A 19,681-nucleotide genomic window follows, 5' to 3' on the forward strand; every position below is an offset into this window, starting at 1 on the left:
CTACAGTCAGCGAGGCTTACCCGTTCGATGCCTTGAGTATTGAGCTCCCATCGGATGCCAGCGAGAGCCTCCTGGCAACACAACTTTACCCTTTCCGTCTTACGTCTGGAGAGGCTTACCCGTTCGATGCCTTGAGTATTGAGCTCCCATCGGACGTCGGCGAGAGCCTCCCGGCTAGACAACCTTACCTTTAACTTTTTACGGTCTGCGAGGCTTACCCGTTCGGTGCCTTGAATATTGAGCTCCCATCGGACGTCGGTGAGAGTCTCCCAGCCACATAAACTTTACTTTCCATGCTACGGTCGGGGAGGCTTACCCGTTCAGTGCCTTGAGTATTGAGCTCCCATCGGACGTCGGCGAGAGTCTCACGGCCACCTAACTTTTTGTTCCTGTTTGACGGGTGACGGTGCTCGCTGTACGACGTCAGACAAGAGTCTCCACCTCCCGCCAAACTCTGTCCAAATCTTTTCCCCCCGCCTGGTGAGGCTTACCTGTTCGATGTCCTGAGTCCTGATCTCCCATCAGATGCTGCGAGAGCCCGCGCAGTCAGGTTTTCCATTACTTGCTCCCCGGCCGGCGAGGCTTACCCGTCTGATGCCGTTGAGTATTGTGATCGTGTCAGATGTAGGCGAGAGTGTTCCCGGTTGGGTTTCTTTACTTGCTGCCCACAAACAGGTCTTATCCATCCGATGTGGTGAGTATTGATCTCCCGTCGGATGTCGCGAGAGTCCCCTTTGTCGGCGGCCCAAAAGCCTGTTTACCTGCTCAACTGAGAGGACCTACACGTCCGTCGTCCTGAGTATTGATCTCCAGTCGGAGGCTTCATGGACCCTCTCAGTCAGTTATCAGCCCTGGTTGCCCACTGGTTAGCAGGGGCTCATTAGCCAGTAGGGCCCGTACGCCAACACTGTGACCTATTCTGGTCGAGGCAACTCGGGCACTCCTGGTCGGGCTACCCAATCACGCTGCTCCTCCTTCATCGGCCGGTAGGGCTCATCCGTTCCAATGCAGTGAGGTGCTCCGGTTGTGCAACGGCTTGAGCCCTCCCGACCGGGCGCCCCAAATCACTCAGTCCGATACAAGCAGCAGGTAGGGCATACCTCTCCAAATAGGTAAAGTTGCTCCCACTGGAGTACATAGACTCTCCCGACCTGCCAGCCGACTTTGTATCAGCCCTGCCAGATCTTAAACGCTATTGAAGCGTTCCTTTTTTTTGCCAAAGAAAAAGGAAACAAATGTCAGCAGTCTTCCCCGAATCCCGATCTGAAGCATAAACAGGAGCAAAAAATTACATTTACAATAAAGAAAACTGGCACTGAATCCCTACAGTACCATTTACAATATTCACAAGGAACAAAAGAATAGTGGCACACTCACCAGCTCACAAAACTCAACAGAAAGAAAGAAATGGGAATTTAAAAAAGTATCTGAATGGCTTAGGCAATAAAACAAAGAAAAATTAAGAGATTTATCAGAGATATACACATCATAATTCTTAACATGATAATAATATGATACTCTAATTCACAACACAAAAATGCCAACAAATCTGCTCTCTCCTCGTTACATCCTGATATTTCAAAAGATGCTGGACTTCGGGTGATGAATCAGCAGGTGCCTCTTTTTACACCCAATTAGGGAGGAGTCACCTAACAGCAAGTGAGAGAAAGACAAGGATAAACACAGAAAAATATATCACCAGATGTATCAGATGGAAATTCTTGTAACAACTATGCAAATCACCAAGAACATAGTGTAGACAGCTGTAGTAAGTAGTTTTTTGTCCAATGATGAATTATACTGTGTCATAATATCTTCTGTAAGTTGACTCGATGTATGTTAACTATAGCAGCTCTATATAACCCACAGACCTTAAGTTCATGATTTTTTACTCCATCAGTCTGATCGCTGATCATTTCCAGTTGTTTTGTGTGTATTCAAATAATCTCAGGCAGGATGTAAATTGGAAGCTCCACACACAATAAATTTGTCTGAGTAAAATTTACTCAAATTGAAGAAAAATTTTAATCTATGCTAGATAACATTTGGACCCTCTCTAAAAATAATAAGTTACTCTTATATTTGTTATATTTGACTCTATTTTTTTTTTCATTAATTACACAAGTTTTTTTACACAATTTATCCCATTGCTTTCATTCAGATGTTCTATATATTGATTTTATTATACTTTACCATAATAATTTTTCTCATTCAGTATAAACTACTTGAATGATAAAAGAAAAGTGCCTCATACAAGAAAACACAACACTATGTGTTTATGTCATTGTTATGTTGATTCAACTTTTATTTAGATGATTCCTTTTAGGAGATAATCTTAATTTGAATGAATGCTAAAAACAAAACTCATGGATGGATTCTGAAATATTAGTCTTACCTACCCAAGTTTTTTTTAGTGCTAATGAAAAACAACAACCCAGAATTTTTATTTTATTTTTTATTTTTTTACATTTTACCAGATTTGTTTAGTAAATCAGCCTTGACCTGTGATGCGTGAAATATATTCAGCAAGCTGCCAGTCAGATTTTCCTAAGGGTGGAGACTCGAGCTGCTAAGAGAAACACAAATAAAAAGAGGGATATATAGTAGAAGAGACAGCAGAAGGGGAAAATCACACACTTGTCATATCTGACCATCACACTTATCTGGTTATTGGTCTTTAAAAAACAAGATGGAGGGACTCTCTTATCTGTTCTTACTTTTAGGTGAGTAAAAATGACACGCATTAATCAAATGATGTACAATTATAGATGCTGTTTATCTATTTTTTTATGGAAATATTTAAAGAATCAAATGCAAAATAATATTAATTTATCCCAGAAAGCAATAGAAATATTTTGTTTTTGTAACAGGTGTCTTTTCTATTCAGGAGAGTTCAGAAAACTTGGAAGGTAAAAAGTAGTAACTGGTGTCCCATTAATTAACATACATTAACTAACATTAACCAATACACAACTTATAGTATTTATTCATCTTTGTTAATGTTGGTAATAAAATACAACTGCTCATAGTTGGTGTAAGTGTAGATCCATTACAAATATTAACTTTAGATTTTAATATAGTAGGACATGGAATTGAGTGTTTTGGACTGGAATTTAATATTTAAAACCAAATGGAATGTACAGAAACTTCACACATTTAAGTCTTGACCGTCAGTTTTTCTAAATGTTTTTAGATAATTTGGCATTTAAAGGGAAGGCTGTACAGTCATCCACATATTCCAGCTGTGGAGCTGCACAGGCCATTGACGGCATCAGATACGCTCCAGATACAGCCCATACATACTGCTCCATCACAGATAAGGAGCTCAACCCGTGGTGGAGGCTGGACCTGCTGGATTCTTACTCCATTTCCAACGTGACCGTCACCAACAGAGCCGACTGCTGTCTGGATCAAACGACTGGAGTAGAGATCCGCATCGGAAACTCTCTGGAAAACAACGGCAACAACAATCCCAGGTGAAGTTATGAAAACAGTTATGAATGTGTCAGGAGAACTGGATTTGAGCAGGTCAGCTGAGTGTCTCATGGTTTCTCTCTTTCTGTAGATGTGGTGTCACTTCATCTGTCCCAGCAGGCAGTTCTGTCAGTTTCTCTTGCGGTGGAATGGAAGGTCGTTATGTGAACATGTACATTCCCAACATCCTGCAGCATCTCACGCTGTGTGAGGTGGAGGTTTATGGAGCAGGTAATTTCTAACACCTCATTCTAGATTGCTGTCACATTAGTGAAATTTCACATGGAAAAACATAGGTCCATTGTCAATAACATATGTAACGTAATAGCAATGTACAAAACACAGCTCACAAAGTTGTCACTCAAACCAAAAAAAATATCCTTTATAAAAGTTAAGACTTGCCATGCCCTCACAAAATGCCTTGTTTTAAAACAACCCCCCGTTTACTCACTGTGGGAAGATTTGCATAACGCCGCCCAAATGTTTACGCAGAGAAAGAAGGAGTAACTTTAATTATCGCTGTAGTATTGTTGCCACCGCCGTCATGTAGTGGAGACACTGTTTCGTTTGGTCTTTCAAAAGAGGACACAACTATGGAAGGCATTTTCTGCCAAATTTAAATAAATAAATGAAATGATTAAAATTAAAATTAAAACCAGATTAACTAGAGACAGTCGTCGAAGTCTCGTGTGCATGGGTTGAATGGTGGTTTAAACAATGTGTGAAACGACATTAAAATGTGAATATATTGTAATCGAGACATGGCGAATCTGTAAGTGAGCTTTTGCGGGAAGCTGCTACAGCATTAGAACGTGGAAGAAAACAACCAGCCTGACCAGCATGCGTCAAACCCTCGACCCACTGCAGTTCCTCGGCCTGAGCCTCCACGAGACTCCCCGGATAATCTGCTGTATGCTGAGTTTGTGACGGCTGCAAAATGTCCAAGTGTATCCAAGATTCGGGCTGCTCCGATCACGGTCATTAATGCGCATCTCGTCAGTAAAGCCGGTTCTCTAATCAGTGGTAAATTCCATCAGGTGCATGATTTCACATAGAGCAGCTGTTACTACACAGAGCCGTTGTTAACTGAGAAGATGCGCCAATAAACGCTGAAAATGAACGTGGATTTGCACATCTTCTCAGTTAACAATGGCTCTGTGTAGTAACAGCTGCTCGCACCTGATGGAATTAACCGCTGATTAGAGAGGCTTTACTGACGAGATGCGCATTAACGATCGGCCGATCGTGATCGGAGCACCCCTATCCAAGATAGATTCAACTCGTAGCAAAATGAAGTCATTATCATCCGAAATGTTTGCTAGCTGGTTTAATTCTGCTGCTATACTGGCCATAACCGCCATTATAGCTCCTCCACGTAACAACGTAATTGAGCCACACCCACTCATTAACATATAATTTGCATGCAGGTTGTCTTTGAAAATGAAAACGAAAATGAAAACAGTGAAATAAAAGAGAAATTAAAATGACAAGTAAAATTTACATTTAAATTGGAATTGTGTCACTATTATTGCGTGAGCGTTAATAAAGAGCTTTGTTAAAACTGTATGTGTAGTTTCTTTTTCACGTTTGGCTTTTCATTTTAATATTGGCAGTCTTGCCTCGAGACTCTATTGAAAATGAAATGTGAAATCAGCAATTGCATTTTTTTTTTCAATTTGACAGGTATGTCACCGTGAAAATGAAATCATTTAATTTCATTCTCAATTTTGTCACATATTTTGCGTACAGTTTTCTGTAAGGAAATCGTTAATCTGGTTTTAATTTTAATCATTTAATTTATTTATTTAAATTTGGCAGAAAATTCCTTCCATACACAACTAGAAATCAGTGGTTAAGTAATGTTAATAACACTGTTCCAGAACAGGTCAACCCAAATATTTGTGTGTGTGCATATATATATATATATATATATATATATATATATATATATATATATATATATATATATATATATATATATATATATATATATATATATATATATATATATATATATATATATATATATATATATATATATATATATATATATATATATATATATATATATATATATATATATATATATAATTTTTTTTTTTTTTTTTTTTTTTTTTTTCCATCTAGCCTCCTGTGAAGACTCCACATGACCCAGCACCTGTGAGTAGATGATGCCTACACTGCAAGGACTCCAGACACAAAATTATGACATTTTCATTGCTTTAAAATGCACACAGAGTTTGCTTGAATGCATATCTGGTGTTTGTAAATATTATAATATCAATTATATTTAGATTTCAACTGCTCTTCCTGATACAAGCTCCTATAAAGACTATAAAGGATTTTGTAAAAGAAAAACGTGCATTTTCTGTAAAGCTGCATTTAAACAATGTGTTGTGAAATGTGTTATACAAATAAATCTGAATTAAACTGAATGAGCCATTGCATTGTTGCTATCTCCAAAAGTTTTTTTTAAGTTTCCCAGGGTGCTTTTTGTACAGTGTGCTTGTTCATAACAACAACCACAACAAAATGTATAGGCTACACACACACATTTGAAAGTACATTATTGGCTCAATTGATTGCTTTATATCTCAGCCTTCATTGAGGGTGCGTTAAAAGATTCACTGAGGTCATATTCAAAGTGCACTTGATTGTAAACACAAACATTTTCATACATTTTTACTGTAGCATTTTAAGTTATGGACCAATACATTTGGTTGATATGACAATATAATAACAGGAAAAATAGCATTATTGCCCCAAATGGTGGTTATATCTTAGATTGCTTTGAGGGTGTGTTAAATTTAATTCAATCTTCTGCTCAATCTCATCTTCCCAATAAAACATTAGTTTAAATGTCCACTGAGGAAAGCTATATCATTGTTGTACTGTCCTTTAATCTGTTAAGAATGATTTCTGATGACAGCGCTGCTCACAGCATTTATTGGCTGTATTTTACAAGATGTTGTAGGAAGTTAAAACTATTTCCTTGTTTACAACCCTGTTTCAGTCTATTTCAATATAAATATCTTTACTGCTGACTCTTGTCGCCATCTAATGGAGGAATAATGTCATTAGAAGAAGAAGCAATTTCAAGTGGATGTTGTAAATTAATTATTTAGCATATGAGAGTGAACATACATAGACAGAAGGGAACAGCAAATGCTAAATGCAAATAATAAAATGCAACTAATAAAAAGTAAACATGCATCTTTGGAATATCAAAAAATATGATCTTATCATTGCATCCTTTGTTTTTTACATTAAATCAAATAAAATTTGACATTGTCTACAATAATCTACAGAATTTAGTGCAAATGCATCTGTCATTTAAGATTGATTAATGGGTGCAACATGAAGAGATTGTGTAGTGATTATTATTAAACTTAGTCTGAAAACCATTTGCCTTTTATAAACAGATATATACTGTAAGTGAATAAATAATTGCATGTTACAGATATAGCAGAAAAAATCTGGCTCATGTTGCATTTTCTTCTGTTGCTGGCCATAATTGAAATCAGGATTAGGTATAAAATAATGTCACATACTGTATGTGAAAATGAGTTGAAAATTGAACAAATGGTTGCAATGTGGCTCAGATTCAGACATGAGTCATGTGTTTGTGCTGTTTTTCTGCTGATTAAGACAGAATACAAGACTTCTTCACCTTGTAAATGGTTCTCAAAAGCAAAAATGCTACAAAAAGCATCATATCTTGTGAGAAGTTCAAGCAAAACAGACACTAGTTTTGGAATCAACAGCCCAAAATAAGTTCATTCATTTATAGCTTGATTTTTCATGTTTGATCACACCTTCTCCATAGACCTCCACCTCACACAGAGTAAGAAACCTTGAATCTCCAGAAATGATCAGATTCACGTATCGACCCTCCATATTGTTACAAATGTAGGTGGAGGAAACACCAGCTGGAATGCTAGAAATCACAGCGCATCTAAAGAGAATCAGAGAAAACATCATTTAGACTTCTAGTCTTTCTTTATGTGTGTTTTCAGGGATTTTTATGGATTTTAAGCCACTGAAAGAGGATCGATCTCACATGGGATTGTTGTTGCCGTTGTTCTCCAAAGAGTTTCCGATGCGAATCTCAGCTCCATTTATTTGTTCAGGACAGCAGTCTAGTCTGTTTGTGATTACGACGCTACTTACTCTGTACACAGAACTCAGATCCACCCTCCACCAGGGGTTAGTTTGAACATTGGTTGAGGAACATGCTGACCATGATTTTGTTAATCCTGGATTGAAATCAATGGCATGTTCAGCAGACCAGAGGCCATAAGTTGATGACTGTGTGACATTTCTTCCAGCTGCCAAATTATCTGTTTTTCAGCAAATGTTATATCTGAAAGTGTTTCAATAGGTTACATAAATATATAGGCAAGGAAAGTTTATTTATATAGCACATTTCGTACACAATGGTAATAACAAGCAATTTAAAAAGAAATTGTGTTCCTGTAGCTCAATTGGTAGAGCACTGCGCTGTCAAGCGCAAGGATGGGGGTTCGAATCCCCGGGAACACATGATAGGTAAAAATTGATAGCCTGAATACACTGTGTGTTGCTTTGGATAAAAGATTCTGCTAAATCCATAAATTTTTAATGTAATTTAATTGTTTAATTTAAAAGTTTTAAAATGATTAAAAAATGTAGTGCAATCAGTTCGAACTTTGCACAGTGCTCATTCAATAAATGCACAGCTAAACAGATGAGTTTTAAGTCTAGATTTAAATGTGACTAGTGTTTTAGCACATCTGATCTCTTCTGGAAGCTGATTCCAGCTGCGGGCGGCATAGTAACTAAAGGAGGACTCCCCTTGTTTTGTGTGAACCCTTGGTATTTCTAACTGACTCGATCCTAATGATCTGAGTGGTCTGTTAGGTTTATATTCAGTGAGCATATCTGAAATATAGTTCGGTCCTAGGTCATTTAGTGACTTATATACGAGTAAAAGTACTTTAAAATCAATCCTAAATGTAACTGGAAGCCAGTGTAAGGACCTGAGGACTGGTGTGATATGCTCAGATTTTTTGGTTCTAGTCAGAATCCTGGCAGCAGCGTTCTGGATGAGCTGCAGCTGTCTAATGGTCTTTTTGGGAAGGCCGGTGAGGAGCCCATTACAATAGTCCACACTGCTGGTGATGAAGGCATGAACAAGTTTCTCCAAGTCTTGGGTGAAAACAAAACATCTAATTCTTGCAATGTTTTTTAAATGCTAAAAAACTCAAAAAATTATGACTCCAGAATCACACCAAGATTCCTGACTTGATTTTTAGTTGTTTGACCCCTAGAGTTAAGGTATGCATTCACCTTGAACACTTCATCTTTGTTTCCAAATGCAATGACTTCAGTTTTTTCCTTGTTTAACTGAAGAAAGTTCTGGCACATCCAAAAAGTAATTGTCCAGGTATCCATTTGAGTTTAAGTATTTGTTCAGCTGATTAAAAACGACATTTTCTATAATTTTGCCTATGAAAGGAAGATTAGATATTGGTCTAAAATTGCTCGAAATGGTGTTATCAAGATTGCTCTTTTTCAGGAGGGGCTTAACAACTGCAGTTTTCAGGGAGTTTGGAAATGTCCCAGAAAGAAGTGAGGCGTTCACCACTTCTAAAAGATCTGCTTCTAAGCAGTTAAGCACACTTTTGAAAAAAGATGTGGGAAGTGTGTCAAGATAGCAGGTTGACGATTTTAGGTGCTGCACTATGTCTTCCAGAATTTTGCTATCAATTGCTTCAAAAGTAGATATAGTATATTTTTGATATTGTGGCCTAATCTGTCTGACGTCTGCATTACTTGAGGATGTGCCAATCGCCTTCCTGATATTGATGATCTTCTCAGAAAAGAAGGATGCAAACTCATTGCATTTGCTGTCTGATAGCATTACACTGGGAATCTGACTTGGGGGGTTTGTCAGTCTCTCAACAGTGGCAAAAAGAGTACGAGTGTTATTTAAGTTACTGTTTATAAGGTTTGAGAAGAAATTCTGTCTAGCTGTGGCTAGTTTCACATTAAAAGCATGAAGGCTGTCTGTGACGAGTGGGGCGGGGCCGAGGGACATGGGAGCGAGGCCGGTGGAGTGATTGGAGATGAGCTACACCTGTTCGACCCACCGGTCTCGAGGCCCATGGAGGAGATGGAAGGATATAAAACTGGAGCGACGACAGTGAAGGACGAGAGAGGACCAGGCCTGGGCGTTATTTTAGGTTTTGGTTTCATTTTGTGCGCACCAGTCGTCCGTGAGGGGCTGGTGCGCTGTTTTGTGTTTCTTTTGTAATTAAAGTTTCATTTTGATTGTCCGCCGGTTCCCGCCTCCTTCTTCCCGATGACTAGGAAGTCTTTTATTGTTACAGTGGTGCCGAAGCCCGGGAGAAGGAGGGACGCGCTGCTGAAGATCCCTCGCCGCTGTGGTGAATCCGCGGTGCCATCGAGCTGGCGAGGAGTGTGCCGCCATGGACGCTCGAGGCGGTGGGCTGGAGCGAGTTGCCGGGGACGGGCGAGCTCGCTACCGGCCGCCCACGATGTGGAGAGACGGCTGCCGTCCGTGAGGGAGCGGAGGAGTCGGCGCCTTTCGCCAGGTGGCCGGAGCCTGCTGCCATCCGCCGGAACGGGGAGGAGCAGGGAACGGGGGACTCCTGCCGGCTGCCCAAAACCGGAGGAGCCGTCACCGTCCACCGGGCGGCGGAGGAGTGTCGTGCCGTCCGCCGAGGGCCGTCCAGTGCCACCGCCAGGCACCGCGGAGGAGATCGCCCAGCTGGTGGAGGGCCGAGCAGCGGTGCGTCTGGGAACCGGAATTTGTTTTTTGTTTTTTTTTTTCTCTCCCCTCTCTCGTCTCTGTCGCTCTTCCTTCCATCTCCTTTTCTCTCGACTCGTCTGTCCTACCCCCAGGTTCCCGCAGGTCCCCGTGAGCGGCCCCCCCGGAGGGAGGGGGGGGGGGGAGTAGAGCGCAGTCTCGGGAGTACCCCCCGGCCTGCGAGGGGCGATGGGGGTATGTGACGAGTGGGGCGGGGCCGAGGGACATGGGAGCGAGGCCGGTGGAGTGATTGGAGATGAACTACACCTGTTCGACCCACCGGTCTCGAGGCCCATGGAGGAGATGGAAGGATATAAAACTGGAGCGACGACAGTGAAGGACGAGAGAGGACCAGGCCTGGGCTTTTAGTTGTGTTTTGGTTTTTATTTGCGCACACCAGTCGTCCGTGAGGGGCTGGTGCGCTGTTTTGTGTTTATTTTGCTTTATTAAAATGTTTTTGATTGTCCACCGGTTCCCGCCTCCTTCTTCCGGATGAATACAAAGGTTAATTCATTACACTGTCTTTGTAGATGCTATAGTGAATTTCAAGTTTTGTCTTCCGCCACATCCGCTCTGCTTTTCTGCATTGTCTTTTCATAGTCTGAACTGCTGTTGATCTTCTCCAAACTGATTTATGTCTGTTTGTTTTCTTACTGATTATTATTGGAGCAATATCATCAATAACATTCTTAACTTTTGAGTTGAATGAATCAAGGAGAGTATCAACAGAGTCTGCAGAAATGCTTGGTGTTAAAGATATAGCCTCCATAAATAGTACACTTGTGTTCTCGTTAATGCATCTCCTTCTGACAGAGACAGATCTAGATTCAGTGGTAGCAGACATCAATATATCAAAGAAAATACAGAAGTGATCAGATAGTGCTACGTCCTTAATAACCATGGATGAAATGTTTAGACCCCTACTGATGATTAAGTCTAGAGTGTGTCCACCTTTGTGTGTGGGTCCATGCACATGCTGAGTCAAGTCAAAAGTGTTTAGAACCGTTTTCATTTCTTTTGTAGTATTGTCTTCTGAATTATCTATGTGAATATTAAAATCCCCTGCAATAGCAAAACAGTCAAACTCTGAGGAAATCATTGATAACATTTCTGTGACCTCTTCAACAAAGGCTGGAGAGTATTTTGGAGGCCTGTAAAGAATAATAAACAGAATGCGTGGAGCACCTTTCAGCACAATCCCTAGATATTCAAAAAACAAGTACTGACCAAATGACACTTGCTTGCATTGATAGACATCGTTAAATAGAGCAGCTACACCTCCATTTCTCCTAACAGTCCTGCAGACACTCATGTAAGTGAAGTTAGGAGGGGCTGCTTCATTGAGGATTGTTGCATTGCAGCTGTCTTCAAGCCATGTTTCGTTTAGAAACATAAAATCCAGATTGTTTGTGGTTATAAAGTCATTGATTAGAAATTATTTTATTTTTTAGTGAGATAATGTTTAAAAGTGCTAGCTTGATGGCAGTGCTTTGTCTCTTTACATCAATCTTAGTTTAATGCACAATAGGCCGCAGATTAGATGAGTTTGCCCTTCGGCTTGAGATGGCCTTAGACTTTCTATCACGTGATAAAACTGAAATAGAGAAAGCTACAGGCACACTGGGTTCCCGCTTGTTCTGTAAACATTTGTGAATGTTGGTGTTATTATAGCGGGGACCCGACACATATCACTGAGAGCTGCTATCAGTTGTTTTTGGTTCACCTTCAGCAGATAGAGGGTTTGGGCCCTGGCGTTGTGGCAGCAGTCGGAGAGCTCTCGCAGGAGCAGGGACCACAGGCTTTGGTGGTTGGGGGGCCTGCCGTTTTTTAGTTGATATCTGCGTGCTAGCAGCGAATGAGTGAGAGAGTTTATTCCCAGCATACACCAATTCCTCCATTTTCTGTGAGAAGCACAGAAGTGGAGATGCTGGACAAACACCTAGAAGTGCATTACAATAGTCCAGTCTAGAGGTCATGAATGCATGAACTAGCTTTTCTGCATCAGAAACAGGAATAAAGATGGAAAAATGCTGCTTTTGCGATACGCAACTACTGATTTTCAGTTGCTGTCTAATATAACACCCAGAGTTTTGACTGTAGAGGAAGTAACAGTTCATCCGTCTAATTACAAATTGTAATCTACTAGATTCTGTGTACTGATTTTTGGTCAAATAAGTAATGCCACTGTCTTATCAGAATTTAATAGGAGAAAATTATTGGTTATCCAATCTTTTAAATTTTTGACACACTTTGTTATCTTAGATAATTTAGAAGTTTAATTCGGTCTCGTTGAGATATATAGTTGATTATAATCAGCATAACAGTGGAAACTAATCCTTTATTTTCTAATAATATTACCAAGGGGCAACATATATTCTGAAAATAGCAGAGGTCCTAGGACAGATCCTTGTGGCACTCCATATTTTTCTGGGGATAAATGAGATGTCTCCCCATTTAGACAGATAGGATCTAAACCATCTTAAAGCCTTCCCTTGAATACCTTTTTTTACATTTTTGTAATCGATCTACAAGTATGTCATGATCAATGGTGTCAAACGCAGCAATAAAATCAAATAAAACTAGCAGCAGCCTTAATTTGACGCAAGAAGCAAGTCATTCGTAATTTTAACAAGTGCCATTTCTGTGCTATGTTGGGGCCTGAAACCTACTTTTAACAAGTGCCATTTCTGTGCTATGGTGGGTCCTGAAACCTGACTTAATTTCTTCAAACAGATAATGTTGAGAATCGGTTCTTCAGCTACAGGTAACAACTCTTTCAGTAATTTAGTAGATATTGGGTCTAATAATCATATTGTTGGTTTAATTGCAGTGATAAGTTTTAGTTCTTCCTGTCCTATAGTTGTGAAGCGCTGCAGTTTATCTTTGGGTGCTATGGATTAAACTGAAGTATTAGACATTGTAGAATCTACATTTGTTATTGTATTTCTGACGTGATCCATGTTATCAGTGAATAAATTCATAAAGTCATTACTATTAAACTGTGAGGGAATATTTAAATTGGGTAGCGTCTGGTCATTTGTTAATTTGGCCACTGTGCTAAATAAAAACATTTAATTGTTTTGGTTATTTTCAATGAGTTTGTGGATATGCTCGGCTCTGGCAGTTTTTAGAGCCTGTCTATAGATGGACATACTGTTTTTCAAAGGATGTACAATTATAGATGTCGTTTATCTATTCTTTATAAAAATATTTAAAGAATCAAATGCAACATAAACTTGATCCACATCTCAGAAAGCAATGGAAATATTTTGTTTTTGTAACAAGTGTCTTTTCCATTCAGGGGAGTTCAGAAAAATTTGAAGGTAAAAAGTAGTAACTAATGTCCCATTAATTAACATGCATTAATTTACATTAACCAAAAAAAATTCTTAATGATGGTTAATAAAGTACAACTGCTCATAGTAAGTTAATAGTAAGTGTAGATCCATTAAAATATTAACTTCAGATTTTAATGTAGTAATAAATGGAACTGAGTGTATTGGATTGGAATTTCATATCGGAACCCAAAATTAAATGTACTGAAACTTCACAAATTTGAGTCTTGATCCTCTGTCTCTTTAAATGTTTTTAGAGAATTTGGCATTAAAAGGAACAGCTGTACAGTCGTCCACATATTACACCTGGGGAGCTGCAAACGCCATCGAGCTCAACCCGTGGTGGAGGCTGGACCTGCTGGATTCTTACTCCATTTACAAAGTGACCGTCACCAACAGAGGCAATGGCTGGCCAGATGAAACGACTGGAGTAGATATCCGCATCGGAAACTCTCTGGAAAACAACGGCAACAACAATCCCAGGTGAAGTTATGAAAACAGTTATGAACGTGTCAGGAGAACTGGATTTGAGCAGGTCAGCTGATTGTGTCGTGGTTTCTCTCTTTCTCTCTGTAGATGTGGTGTCACTTCACTTGTCCCAGCAGGCAGTTCTGTCAGTTTCTCTTTTGCGGGGGAATGGAAGGTCGTTATGTGAACATGTACATTCCTAATATCCAGAAGTATCTCACACTGTGTGTGGTGGAGGTTTATGGAACAGGTAATTTATGAAACTTCTAGATTCTAGATTGCTGTCGCATTAGTGAAATTTCACGTGGAAAAACATAGGTCCATTGTCGATAACATATGTAACGCAATAGCAATGTACAAAACACAGCTCACAATGATGTCACTTTCGAGCCCAGCATCTTCCTGTTGGTCGAATTTGCATGATCAACTCGAACATGTAGTGAAATCTGTGTGGGGAACTTTTGACATTGTGAGAAATTTTACGAGACTGAATCCAACTTCTTATTCATAGATTCTTATTGATGCTATCCCTTTCAGCTTAAAAATGTGATGCTTCCGTGCTTCTTATTCATGTTACTATTTGTGTCCAGAGGTGGAAAGAGTACAAAAATATTCTACTCAAGTAAAAGTACCATTACATTAATGAAATTTTACTTAAGTACAAGTAAAAGTACCAGTCTAAAAATCTACTAAAGTAAAAGTAAAAAGTAGCTCATTTAAAATTTACTCTGAGTAAAAATTACTTAGTTACATTTTAACAGTGGGAGGGAGTCAAAAATGGGACAGGCCAAGGGTGTCAAACTCAGTTCCTGGAGGGCCACAGTCCTGCACAGTTTAGATTTAACCCTAATTAAACACACCTGATCCAGCTAATCTAATCATTTAGGTTTATTTGAAAACTACATGATATGTGTGCTGGAGCAGGGTTAGAACTAAACTCTGCAGGGCTACGGCCCTCCAGGAACTGAGTTTGACACCCCTGGGATAGGTCTATTAATCTCAAACTAGTTGTTTTTAATTAAAGGAATCAGTTATTTAGAATAATAAAACATTTGGGCTGTTACCAGGCTAATCAGTATCAACAAACTCATATTTAATGCAGAGGAAATGCAGAAGATTCATTGGAAGTGGCATTTAGATGTATTACACTGTTTAGTGCAGGACAAGAATGCATTTAACCTGCAGTTACAAATGCATGAATAATGTTTTGATATACAAGACATAAAATGTTGAATACTCATTTGAAATGATAAGAAATTAATTATTTAAAAAAAATCAAAAGATACTTTAAATGTGAAATTAAAATGGCCAGTATGTGTAAGCAAGTCACTGTTAATAAGTGAGTCATTGCGATTGAACCGAATCATTTAAACGGTTGTGTTTGGAATTATTTTCTGTTTCTGTTTCTGAGCTAAAAAAGGCAATATGGTGTCTAAAATGCAAGTCTCTTAACTTGTTTACTGAACTGTTATGTATATGTCTGTATATATTCATGATGATTTTTGGAGGAAAAGATGGCATTATTTGTGTGATTTTGATTTAATATACGTCTAAGTTGTACGTTTTTATGTGCATGAAAACGTAAGTAAATGTACGTGTGGTAGAACCACATTTAACGTAAAAATAGGCACGTATTCTCATGAGATCACGTTGCAACGCAGCATGTGAATTTTCTGCCCCTATATCTTAAATTTTGTGATCATTCTAAATGCATTTTAGGAGACTGAATCACACAGTGAAAGAACGCACTATAAATGCGCGCGCACATCATTAAAACAAAAATAGCACACTCCTCACCACTGTCTTTTTGGCTAATTTGTGCAAAACCTCTTGCTAAAATGTCAAAGCTTCATTTTAACCACCAATGCAGCGATGCAATTATTTAGCTTACCTCTACATTCTTGCGAAGGGTTGATGTCTTGTCGAGATTTTATAAGCTGCTAGTTTGGTCTTCCTAGGCAAGTACAGCTTACACTGCATAATAGAGCATACATATGGCCAGGGGTTTGTAACCCCCACAAACGCTCACTACCCAGGGTTTACAGGTTCTCTACTGGACTAAATACTTTCAGTGGGACAATATCCAAGAAAACTCTCAAATACCCAAACTCATTAACTAATAGTTTTATTGATTTACAATCATAATATAGGGAAGTTGTGGCCTAATGGTTAGAGAGTTGGACTCCCAATCGAAAGGTTGTGAGTTCGAGTCCCGGGCCGGCAGGAATTGTGGGTGGGGGGAGTGCATGTACAGTTCTCTCTCCACCTTCAATACCACGACTTAGGTGCCCTTGAGCAAGGCATCGAACCCACAACTGCTCCCCGGGCGCCGCAGCATAAATGGCTGCCCACTGCTCCGGGTGTGTGCTCACAGTGTGTGTGTGTGTTCACTGCTCTGTGTGTGTGCATTTCGGATGGGTTAAATGCAGAGCACAAATTCTGAGTATGGGTCACCATACTTGGCTGAATGTCACTTCACTAATATTAAAACCCAGGGGGCAGCAGGTTAATGCAGTCATGACAGGTAAAATTTAATTAAGAGGCAATAAATGATTTCAACAATGTTAACTTCAAGAAAAATAAAGTAACAACCAACAGGATATACTCAGCACAAGATTTCAGTAGTTAGTCAATACATGCATTAAATATATTCACGTGATCACCTCTCATACATAAGTTCATTACACTGCAAAACCCAATAGTCATAAATACCACACCAATAAATGCATACCAAATATTAATCACCACAAACCGTCAATCATACTCGTGCTAAATATCTAGCCGTCGTCAACTGTATAGGAGGCGTATGGAAAAGGATAACCTGCCCACCCCCTTACACACGCACTCCTTCTACACACAAATAGCGCCGGGGGACCATTGGGTTCACACATAAATCAAGGCCTCCCCGGCAAACACAGCAGGAACATACATCAACACCCCATACAATAATAAAAGCAAAATGTACTGCTGGCTTTCTTACCCGCTACCGGACGTGGGTTCCGCGTTCAATGAACTCAACGGCGGCCGCCAAACATAAACGGGAAAAACCTCAGCAAGATATCCCTCCCGCTCGATTCGCACGGGTCCCACAACAATCTTAAACCCACGTCCCAGCACGGCAGCTTTTGGTAAGGAACTCAGCAGCAACAACCCGAAAAACCCTCCCACAACAACCAATACATCATACATTTATAATGCTTCCCTCTAAGTACTAATGCCACACAGGTGTTCCTTTTCCCCAGCGCGTCATGAGGAAACACGGAGGACGCTCTCAGTATTGCCACTCCCCTTACTTAAGGATGAGCAGCTTACAGGTTCACTTCATTTCCTTTGAGTTCAACTTCAGAATATGACGGGGTTTCGTTTTCAGCGGTGTCTGCACCACTAACGCCTGTTTTGTCCGTCTGCATCTTTCTTGTGATTTTAGCGCCAGTTTGCCCTCCTGCCCATTATTTACTGCCGTAGTTTCCAGGGAGCGATTTTTTTTTTATTTTTTATTTTTTTTACTCAGTAATTAATGTGTTTTAAAATGTAGCGAAGTACAATACTTCAAACAAAATATACTTAAGTAAAAGTAAAATTACAGATTTAAAAAATTACTTTAAAAAGTATTAGTACACAAAAAAGCTACTCAATTACAGTAACGCGAGTAAATGTAATTCGTTACTTTCCACTTCTGTTTGTGTCTCTGTTTCATAAACTAACAACAAACTATTTTAAAGGGGTCATATGATGCGTTTTCAAGTTTTCCTTTCTCTTTGGAGTGTTACAAGCTGTTTGTGAATAGATAAGATCCCTAAAGTTACAAAAAATAAAATGTTTTTTTTTTTTTTTAATCTAGACTCTTGTGAAGACTCCACATGACCCAACACCTGTTAGTAGATGATGGCTACCCTGCAAGGACTCCAGACACATAATGATGACATTTTCATTGGTTTAAAATGCACACAGAGTTTGCTTGAATGCATATCTGGTATTTGTAAATATTATAAATTCAATTAGATTTAGATACAAGAGTAGTATATATTCTACTGCTTATGTCATGATGATTTATGACTTTGACCTTTGACCTTTTGACAGGTTGAACTTCCGGTGACCTTATGATGGATGGGTTGAACTTCCGGAATGAGTTCAGGGGCTAACCTATGACCGTTTCCCACGCATCGATCATGTGGTTTTGACAGAAAGTTTTACCCTATTGACCTAGTTAGTACTAAATTATATTTTTTGACGGCTAGTTTAAACGGTAAAGGAAACACTCCCCACGCATCGATCAAGTGGTTTTGACAGAAAGTTTTACCCTATTGACCTAGTTAGTTCTAAATCATGGTTTTAGGAAACCCTCCCGATGCATCGATCATGTGGTTTTGACAGAAGCTGTTTGAAGTTTGTGCCAGTTATTATGGCTTCTCCCCCCTCCCATTACATTCCTGAGCAGTGTATAAATGGGATCGGTGTGTTCTACATTTATATATAAAACATCCTATAATTTATATAATATTTATATAATTTATATAATATAATTAATTATCATGCTAAGGTTGAAAAACATTTCAGTTATTTCACATTCATATATAAAACATTATATCATTTATATAATATAGTAATTATCATGCTAAAGTTGAAAACATTTTAGTTATTTCACATTTATATATATATATATATATATATATATATATATATAAAACATTATATAATTTATATATAAAACATTATATAATTTACTAAAACAATTAAAGGTTTAAAACACATTTTAGTTATTTCATACATGAGAAATTCAGTAATCTCACATTTATATATAAAACATTCTATAATTTATATAACATAATTATCATGCTAAAGTTGAAAAAGAAAAACATTTAAGTTATTTCACATTTATATATAAAACATTCTATAATTTATATAATATAATAATTATCATGCTAAAGTTGAAAACATTTTAGTTATTTCATATATGTGACATTGTTATTTCACATATATATATATATATATATATAAAACATTATATAATTTATATGATATAATTAATTATGCTAAAGTTGAAAACATTTTAGTTATTTCACATTTATATATAAAACATGCCGTTCTTTATTTTCTATCTTTTATATAATATACATAATCTGAAAGCAATTTAAATAAGGTTGAAAAACATTGTGTTCTTTTAAAAAGGTTATACATGAAACATTTATAAATAATATACCGAAACCGACTGTTTCAGATAAAACAAGATCCATTTTTAGGGGGCAGAAGAAGCTGTTTTCATATCAGCTTTGATCCTGACCCTCTGTGTCCCACTGTCTACGTCTGCACGCTACAGTGCACACTCGTCCGAATTTACTACAAAATCACAATATCTTCAAAGCCATTGCTAATTAAAACTAACGTATCTCACGCAGGAGTACCGTGTTTTGACAGTTTTCTGACGGTTCACCTATGAATTACGGTTGGTGCGCTGCTAGCATCTCTTGTACCCCTCTCTCTCTCCCTCTCATACATTCATTCGTCTCCAAGTCTTATTTTCTTCTTTTAATGAATATAAACACATTATACATTCGCAAACAATATAAAACAAAACATTTACATTAGTTTTAGT

General features: G+C 38.5%; 1 pseudogene; it reads left to right on the top strand.

The window, feature by feature from the left end:
• The first annotated feature begins 2,883 nt into the window (after positions 1–2,883).
• LOC132095790 (fucolectin-1-like) lies at positions 2,884–14,349 on the top strand (annotated as a pseudogene).
• The last annotated feature ends 5,332 nt before the right edge of the window (positions 14,350–19,681 follow it).

Source organism: Carassius carassius, chromosome 2 (genome assembly GCF_963082965.1).
Source record: "Carassius carassius chromosome 2, fCarCar2.1, whole genome shotgun sequence".
In the NCBI taxonomy this organism is placed as follows: domain Eukaryota; kingdom Metazoa; phylum Chordata; class Actinopteri; order Cypriniformes; family Cyprinidae; genus Carassius; species Carassius carassius.